The sequence below is a fragment of the Adiantum capillus-veneris genome, chromosome 18 (assembly GCF_014529385.1).
Source record: "Adiantum capillus-veneris isolate H3 chromosome 18, ASM1452938v2, whole genome shotgun sequence".
Taxonomy (NCBI): Eukaryota; Viridiplantae; Streptophyta; class Polypodiopsida; order Polypodiales; family Pteridaceae; genus Adiantum; species Adiantum capillus-veneris.
In genome coordinates this window covers 109,110,285-109,117,475 of record NC_140948.1, presented here as the reverse complement: position 1 = coordinate 109,117,475, position 7,191 = coordinate 109,110,285, and the positions used below count along the sequence as shown (strand labels likewise).

Here is a 7,191-nt window from a genome sequence, read left to right as displayed (position 1 = left end):
TACATGCCATTTGTCCTTGATAGACACTGTGAGATTTGTCCTTGACAAACATCCCTTGAAACAAACTCCCTTCCTCCATAATTCAGGGTCTTGAAGCTTTCTTGTACTAATCTTTTGGCCCATTGATGAGAGCATGTAAAAAGTTGGTAAACACGATTGAAAGTTATTTCGTACCTCATAATGTATGTGTATCAACGTGCCATCTGGATTGCTTGGCTTGAATGTTAATGAACCTCGAACCCAGTGTTGACATCATTGTTGTCTCGCAACCTTGCTCGAAATCGTGTCAAACACAATTGGTAAAATTCGCCATCGTAGAGCCCATATGGTAACCACCACTTCAGACCCATTAGCCAAACTAACAGCAGGCCTCGCCATTGCAGTAAAAAGTAACTTCCGAAAACCTATCCGTAGAATGCTGCAAAAAATCTTCACTTATGGATTAAGAAAAACCTTTGGAATTCGAAAATGGCAAACCTAATGATCATGGCGTTTGTGCACTTTTTTCTCAAGCATATCTGCATATTGTTGATACCCTGAAGAAACATCTCCCTTGCATGTCAAATTTATGCAGTGGCATTTGGACGAATCTTCCAATCCTATGACAAGCTAGTCGCTTTCATGATCGATGTACTTTGCATGCCTTTCATGTTCCTTGCGTCTACTGTCTTGCATTCGAGAAATCCGTTGCAACTAAAATTCGCACTCACTTGATAATTGTTGTGAATTTCTGAGGTTTACAAAAAAAAATATGCATGTTGAAGATCTGTACTGCTCCGTCCCATACGGTGGCTTGGTATGGTGCCGTGAAGCATAAACAAAGAGGTGCAAAATGGGGGGGTGAGCCCGTGGGCACCCTCCCTTAGTTTTATTTTTAAGTGCCCAAGGCCAATGGCCTTAGGGCATTTCTCTGTGAAACCCAAAAAGGCCTTAAGCAATGGCGTTCTCTGCCGCCTGTGCAGGAAAGAAAGCATGCGAGGATGCGCCACAGAGCCCGAAAATGGGGCGGCCGTAGTGTCGAGCAAGATCCAACAGGGCAGGGCGAACCCCTAGAGCCCACCTGCGATGCTTTTTTAGAGGTGACCGGCTTCCCTCTGCTAGGGGTGCTTGCACACGGCTCACGGCGGCTCTACCCTTCGTAAGCAGGCCTGCACACGCCGGGTCTTCTCTTCCCGCCTTCCCCGCCTGTGAAGCACTCTTTTCCACGGCATGCCCCGTCGGCTTGTCTACGAACGGAGAGCGACAGAGTGCCCTTGAGAGGCCATGCTTCATGTTGAAGGTGATCGAGAGAGAGAGAGAGAGAGAGAGAGAGAGAGAGAGAGAGAGAGAGAGAGAGAGAGAGAGAGAGAGAGAGAGAGAGAGAGAGAGAGAGAGAGAGAGAGAGAGAGAGAGAGAGAGAGAGAGAATGGAAGAGAAGGCCATGCTTCATCCCCTCCTCCATGGCTGCTCCCTCCCTAGGCTCTGATACCAGTGTAAGACCTAGGAGACTAAGATGTAGGATCCTCCTCCCTACCGCCCGTTATATAGGCCTAGCTCCTATCTCTTGCCCTAAGCGGATCCCCAGTCCACACTGGTCCAGTCCAGGCCCTTGGCCTAGGTCCCTAACCCCCTAGGTTGGGCCTTGCCCCGTAGGACCCTTGTCCTGACACCAAATACGGTTGTATTGCCTCTACTCGCTTGGTACTGACCTCAAAAAAGGTCAAGTACAAGCGAACGAGTGCAACAAACAGAGTTTACCTTCCCTTATTAGCTTGGTACTGACCTCAGAAAAGTTTAATAGCAAACATAATTTATATTTTCTGAGGTCAGTACCAAGCAAACAGGTGCATCGAACAGAGTTTGCCTTCCCTTATCGCTTGGTACTGACCTCAAAAAAGTGTAATAACAAACATCAATTATATTTTTTGAGGTCAGTACCAAGCAAATAGGTGCATCGAGCAGATTTTTCCTTCCCTTATCGCTTGGTACTGACCTCAGAAAAGTGTAATAGAAAACATCATTTCTATTTTCTGAGGTTAGTACTAAGAAAACAGGTGCATTGAACAGAGTTTTCCTTCCCTTATTTGCTTGGTACTGACGTTAGAAAAGTGTAATAGCAAACATCATTTATATTTTTTGAGGTCAGTACAAGCGAGCAGGTGCAACAAAATACCAATGTGAAGTAGACGAACGAGAGCTCCAATGAACTCAAGATGAGTCCATGTTGGCCTAACTGTCATGTCGTGCCCTCCTATCACCTCCCCTAATCTAGGGGAGATGGTACCCCTGCTTCTCCCTCCCACGTCTATCTCTCATGAAAATGCATGGCGGTACGCCAACCCACCGCCTCACACACCACTCATCAGCCAAAACCTAGAACCTGCTTTTCAGGCATGTCCGTTTAGTCTATTTAACTAGCAAATTTTTCAGAACCTCCCTCAAGGTTTTGCACAGCAACTACAGGAAGCTTGAAAAAGTGGTGATGCCTTTCCAAGGGACACTCCCGCAACGCCAGCAAGCCCGCATCCGGGCCCTCCTCATGAGGTCCCCCTTGGTCCTGCCCTGATGGTACCCTTAGCGCTCTCCACCAACACAATCCGCGAGTGGATGTTGTCAACACGGGAGTAAATCCTCGAGGTAAGCCGTTGTTAATTCTACCTGCCTCAGGTGCAGAAGAGCAGTGGAAGATATCCCACACCTTTTCCTCAACTACCAAACCAACACCCCCATTCTTTCCCCCTTAGTCAATACCCTTGGCCACCAATTAGGGTGGAAACAGCTACTCTTAAGGGACTCACCTGGCCTCCTCTCTGACTTTTGGAATAGGTTTAGGGTAGAATTCTTATGGAAGCTCAGAAATTCTTTCCCTTTTGTTCCCAATTTTCAAGCTCCTAGGGTAGAATTATTTGGAAGCTCAGAAATTCTTTCTTTTTTGTTCCCAATTTTCAAGCTCCTAGTTTGAAGATCTTATTTGTTGGATGCTTTGTGCAGGATGCTAACCTCAAGCTAGAACAAATGAGGATCTACAAGCACAAAGTCTCAATCCTCAAAGACTCTCTGAATGCAAGAAGGGTTGAAGACCTACAGGGATTGCTCGACGACAATGGCTCTCTAGATGTTATCTATAATTGGGTACAGGAGATGAAGGATGAAGTGCTTGAGCTAGCCAGTAAATATGAGTGTTGAAAGGTCAATCTTTCAACAATGCTTCCACAAAGATTCCATAAAGATTCCTCAAAGATTCTCTAAAGATTCCAAATAAAGATGTTGATGAAGTGATGAAGATGAAGATGGATGCTGTAATGTGAAGATACAAGCTCATGGACATCATCGAATATCCCGTTGTTATTATTATTTTGAGCCATTACGGCCACTTTTGTAATGTTTACGGGAACTTCATATTTTAAGTCGGCAATTGTATTTAGGCCACAGATGCTTGTTGGATGAGCAAAGCCAGCTCACAGTGTTGTAATTAAGCTCTATAGAAGCCTAGGGACAAATCAGGTCATTTTGGTCGGACATTAGGTTTTCTAAGGCTTAGTATATAAGCCAAAACCTAAATCTTTGTAAAGAGACTTCTAATAAATCTAATCTTCTGTGTCGTTGGGAGACTGCGAGAGAGTGAGAGAGTGTGTGTGTGTGTGTGCTACAGGAGCTACGGTGGTCGGAATCGCAAATGGAGAGCATCAGTGTGTTGCCCACGAGGAGAGCTACGCGTTGATGCTTACATCACACGCGTTCGTCTGTGTTTTGGCAGATTCACCCACGAGCTACTTTTGGAGTTTCGGTGAGTAACTGTTGTCCGTTTTTGCATTTCAGCATATCCACGCGATCAGAGCGAGTAGAGCTACACATTAGGCACTTTAGTTTTCAAAAACGTCGACCTTCAAAAACCGGCCAGACATCCTACGCGTTTTCTGCACGGAGGGTATTGAGTAGGTTTTTTTGGTCACGGACCTTAGGGAGAGTGGCCTATTGGTGTTGATATGATATCCCTCAAGTTTCGTAACGTTTTGAGAACGTCTAATGGGCTTTTGGCTTGCAGTAGCATCATAGGAGACTCTCACATTCACACAACCGATGGCATGTAGATTTGATATCTCTGTAGGAAGTAGTCATTAGTCGGTCGAGTAGAGGTTGACACCCTTTGCTTGCTTCCACGTGCCTGCGGGTCGAGCTTCGTCCTCAGTTGACATTATATGTTAGGTGAGTTCTCGCTATGCTGACTTCCGTCACGGCGTATCTGTCCAACAATGAGGAAGCCCTTAACTTTGCCAACAAGCTTCAGGAAGAGATAGACTGGCTGTGAAGAAAAAGGATTAACTTCTAATTGTTTATTGCCAATTGTATCCCCCAAAAATTAGTAGACCACTTTTTGTAAAGTCTAAAACTTGGCCTTTGGGCCTGCCCCTAGTGTTTTCTAACTCTCATCCCCCTCCATGGGTGTTAAGTTTTAATTTTTCTTCTCCCTTATAAATTCAAAACGCGTATTTGGTTTTTTTTTAAAACAGGTGCAACAAACAGGGTTTACCTTCCCTTATTCGCTTAGTACTGACCTCAGAAAAGTGTAATAGCAAACATCATTTATATTTTTTGAGGTCAGTACCAAGAAAACATGTGCATCGAACAAAGTTTGTCTTCCCTTATTCGCTTGGTACTGACCTCAGAAAAGTGTAATAGCAAACATCATTAATAAAGACGATGGTCAGTACCAAGCGAACAGGTGCAACAAACAAGGTTTACCTTCCCTTATTCGCTTGGTACTGACCACACAAAATACAAGTTCACAAAAGTGTAGTAGCATACCTCTTCACTCTGTGTAGAGTTCTGCATCACTAAAGCACTGCAGAACAGGAGTAAGAGGAGGATGCGCAAAAAGGAGGAGCACTAGAGAGTAAGAGGAGATGCGCAAAAAGAGTTGGGAGCACAAAAGAGATGGTTTTCTTACCACGTAGCGTTGACGGGGGTAGAGTTAAAATGATGGGCAGTAGAGGATGCAAAAAGAGGCAGAAGAGCGCTCATCTAGGGCAAGGGTATAGTTAAAATGTTTGGCAGGGGTACTATCTCTAAACTTAGAATGCTTATCTCGGCGAGGGTGAAAACTTCATTTATGTGCATGATCACACCCGAGATTGTGGTTGGTAGGTCGTATTGCATGGGAATATGAGCCCATTTATTACTGGTTGTCCTTGTGAGCACAACCCACGTGCCTTTTTCGAATGGCCGTTTAGAGTCAGACACCGATCGCCATTGCACTCGCCATCTCCATCTCCAAGTAGAACAAACAAATCGTCGTTGCCTTTTCCTTTTCCTTTTCTACGCTCTTCCCCTTGGACACCTCTTATGATCCTGCGTTGAGCGACCTCCACTGGTTTGAGTCCTTTGCTGCCACATTGCCATCGCCCTTGTCTCATCACCATCGCCTTTTGTTCCTCTTCCTCCTGGCCACCTTCTGGTTCTTGCTCTTAGCGACCTAGACATCACCATCCAACTCGGTGCCATTGGATATTGCAGAGATAGGTTCTTTCTCCCCCCCCCCCCCCCCCCCCCCCCCCCCCTCTCTCTCTCTCTCTCTCTCTCTCTCTCTCTCCTTCTTGTGTGTTGTTAAATGTGTGCACACGGAAGCCACTGCATCACGGGGTTGGAGCACAATGGGAACAACATTAGAAGTCTCGCACCGCATGGTTGGAATAATTACTCCTTAGGGTAAGATTAGAAGTCTCGCACCGCATGGTTGGAATAATTACTCCTTATGTGACCGTGCCTAAGTTGTTATTCAATGCTATGTTTGGGCATAGTGAGTGAGTAGGCCTATATATCTATTACTGTAAGATTAAATTCTATGTTTTAATCCACCTGTTCCGGATGGATGTGGGTATAGCGGAAAGTCAACTTGGGTCAGAACCAAGAAAATAGGGCCCTTCGTAGATTCTTGGGGGTCATATTCGCCTGGTTCTCACTCAAGTGACATCACCTATTATGACATTAGCGCATGGGACATAACCAAGCGAATAGAGACCTTGAGGGATACTCAAAGCTCAATATTCGCTTGGTTATGACACTAAATACAAACCAATTTTGAATAGTAGTTTTGGCTTGCTTTTTCTTTTAGTCATGGGGATCATAGTCCTGGAGACAGACGTTGTGGGTACAGCGAAAATTCACCTTGGGTCAGAACCAAGAAAATAGGGCCCTTCGGAGATTCTTGGGGGCCCTATTTGCCTGGTTTTGACAAGTGATGTCACCTATTATGACATTAGTGCATGAGACATAACCAGGCGAATAGAGACCTTGAGGGATACTCGAGGCTCAATATTTGCTTGGTTATGACACCAAATACAGACAATTTTGAAGTGTAGTTTTGGCTTGCTTTTTCTTTCACTCATGGGGATCATAGTCCTAGAGTCAGACATTGTGGGCGAGGATACATGTGAAGAACAACTATTCACATTCTTATACAACACCTGTGCTTATCACCATGCACCAGAACTATCAGGAATGTTTAATGCAGAGTTTTCTATACAGAGGATCATAGATTGCTCATTTGAGTACCCATTTGCAACAGTATGAGGTAGTCATTTGTGACAATTCCATGATAGTTGATGGCATCAGATATGTGCACCCACCAGCCGACCTTAACTCTAACAAGAGTGCTTCAAGGAGATTGAATCACAGTCTAGAAAAGTGTCCCTCCAATGCACTACTTCTACAAGATAGGTGTATGAAGCACTTCAAAAAGTGTCGCTTAGTGGAATTCTACCATGGGTTTGTCTGTTACGTATATTTGCAGACGGATGGTGAGTCAAAGACTTTCGAGTCAACAACTTTTGGTAGTTGTCCATTGGCGACGGAGGAAGAGGTAGAGGATGTGGAGGTGCAATTTGACCCAGAAGAAGAGCGGGTAGAGGTATTAAAGGAAACATTTGATGGGGCTTAACTCTTGCTTCTCTTGCAAATGCAACAATAGGGTGCAAGCAAGAAAGCCCAAATAAGGAAGTGACTTTGCCTTTGAATTGTGCTCCCAGCTTTACTATGGCGGGTGACACCCACTACGTTCTGCTCACAGATATCATGCATGAGTTGAATATACGGGAGGACTACTACCTAGATGCAATTGCAAATTTTTGTGAGGCAGACATGGGATTTGTGGATGATGATGGAGTGGACCAACATCTTATTGCTGACACAACTGTCCACGACTCATAGTTTACT

The 7,191-nt window shown here is 44.9% G+C and overlaps 1 pseudogene; it reads right to left on the bottom strand.

Annotated features, from left to right (window-relative positions):
• Window positions 1–252: 252 nt before the first annotated feature.
• On the bottom strand, window positions 253–1,211 carry LOC147436187 (uncharacterized; annotated as a pseudogene).
• Window positions 1,212–7,191: the final 5,980 nt, after the last annotated feature.